Raw genomic sequence first — 2512 nt, 5'->3', positions numbered from 1 at the left:
CGTGGTAAGAGTGCTAGGCCAAAAGGAAGAACTCAATACTGGTATGCTTCGCCCCTGAAAGCAAACCGTAGGGACTTCCTTTGATTGGGAAGGATGGAGACATGAAAGTAAGCACTTTTTAGATCTATCGTGACAAACTTGGTCTGACTTGATCAGTGAGCATCTTGAACTTCAGTCGCATGACTGAGCAGTTTACCTGACACAGATCTAAAATCGTACGTAACCCTCTGTCCTTCTTTGGAACTATAAAGTATTGGCTGTAGAACCCGGACTCTCTGTCATGAGAAGGGACAACCTCAATGGCCTCCTTCCTTAAGAGGGTGTTTACTTTTTTATTCAAACATCAGAGCCTGCTCAGGACCCACCAGTGTAGGAAATACCCTGTTGAAAGGCAGTGGCAGAGTGCCTAATTGAATGCGATAGCCTTTGCCTACAGTCTGCAGGACCCAACAAGACACATTTGGCAGTAGTTTCAATGCTGCTAAATAGTCTACTAAGGGAATCAGTCTCTCGAGACTGGTCTCTGATGTACTCTGAGCTGCTAGCTCGGTGCCCTGAAACGGAGGACCGGCAGGAAATGACTGAACTGACTGCTCTTGAGGGCTGTGAGGAGAGCAGAGTATAATGCAGTGTAATGCAGTGCACCCCGCTCCTCCCCAATAGGGGCCTTCCTCAGTGGTCCTGGATGTTGATTGGCAGGGCCGCTTTGTTGAGGGCTTCCCACACTGAAGCCCGACCCTCAGATCGGGCCTCGTCTTGGAAGCCTCCACTCCCTTTTTGCACCTCCATGTATGAGGAGCCGGTACACGGCCGGGCTGCTCCCGCCCAGCATCCCCCAGAGCTAGAGAACGGCGAGGGAGAAACCGCTGGAACGCACAGACTGTCTGTTTCCAGTCTGAAACATGATCTGCTTTCGCCAAAATGTTTTGTTTTTGTCTCAGCCTTCTTTGCCACACACACAGAACTTCGCTGAATGACAGAAAAGCTGACGCTTGTTTCACCTCACGTGATTTTAGTCTAAATTTTAGACACAACATTGACAATTGCTATTTTCGTTATAGCGTTAAAAACGCTAAAATCAAAAACGCTAAAATCCTGTTGATTCATTATAATACACGATACCATATAAAATACAATACCAATATAATATCACAAAAAGTGTATCTTCTTGCTAAATCGCTCCCAAACATAAGATTATTCCTAGGTCATAGTAGGTCATACATACCAAGTAATATTAGAATAGATTTGCCTAAGTTTCAAAATTCTTACAGTATAAATAATTTGTCCTTTTTTTAGGTTGCTACCCCTTTATTCCCCAAACTTTGCATATTGTTCCCTTATCACTACACGGAGGTACTAGCTGCATTGTAATTACCAAAAGGTACGCAGTAAATTCTGTTTACTTCCACTGTTAATTGTGGGCTGTAATCTGAAGTGTTACCGAGATATTTGTTTACCATCCCTTGGTTAAAAAAGAATTGTATGCCTGAACAGGGCTTGACCTTATCAATTCATTCAGACCAATAGTCCCCCATCAACACTCTGAGACAAAGTAATGATTATTCTGCTACGGCCTGTCCCTCAAAACATTTGGCAAAGGTCAAGGTGAGGAACACAAGTCTGCAGAATAAATGTTTGTTTTTATTGATTGAAGGGGTACAAAACAATACAAACTCAGAATTGCAGCAGAAATGCTTCTTTTTTATAGCAGCATAACAGGTATGCACCAATACACGAGTGAAAGAAAGACATTTGACCTTCACAGAACCTCAGACCTTGATTCCATGCTTATTTTTTAAGCAAAGGCATTACTTAGCATATCAGATTTGTGTCACATTTTCCTGTATCAGTTCAGAGAAACCCACTGAAGAGGGTTACGAGAAGAGAAAGATTGTACAAGAGTAATAAGGCTAAGTAATAACACTAACTGGGTTCCACTTACTCTTATATGCTGCAGGATGGCACTTTAGTGCAAGAGAAGTGGGCTTGAATCCATCTCAGACAAAAATTGGGTTGTAGAATTAGAAATCCATCAGCATTAATTATGTAGACTGTACCTTTGACAATTAATTTTGACCCAAACACTCCTACGTTTAGTTTTTGTCTTTAAATCATCACTGGAATACATAAATATTTGTATGAATCTGCCTTAATTCACCTTGCGGAGAGGCAAGGTTCTGGGTGGTAAAACCATAAGATCAGTCCTTTAAAGAAAACATTGGAAAATATAAATTGTCCTTGGTGTTATCAGGCAGAGGTGAAGAATGGGGTGTGGGAGCAACGTGATCTGTAAATCCAGCTGTGTAGTTGGTAATACAAAACAAATCCCACATTTGTCGAAGATCAAAAGTAGACACCACTGCAGTATCCTTGACTGTGTAGTTTGACTGTGGCTGAGAGACCAGAGCAGCGCACGTCATCTCAGAATTTTCTAACACAATCCAGTCAGCTCAATGCTACACTTCAACCACAAAATATTGAAATGAAAATCTGTTAAAATCTCCATCCTTTA

This window comes from Carassius gibelio, chromosome A1 (genome assembly GCF_023724105.1).
Source record: "Carassius gibelio isolate Cgi1373 ecotype wild population from Czech Republic chromosome A1, carGib1.2-hapl.c, whole genome shotgun sequence".
NCBI lineage: Eukaryota > Metazoa > Chordata > Actinopteri > Cypriniformes > Cyprinidae > Carassius > Carassius gibelio.
Note: the sequence above shows the minus strand (reverse complement) of the source record.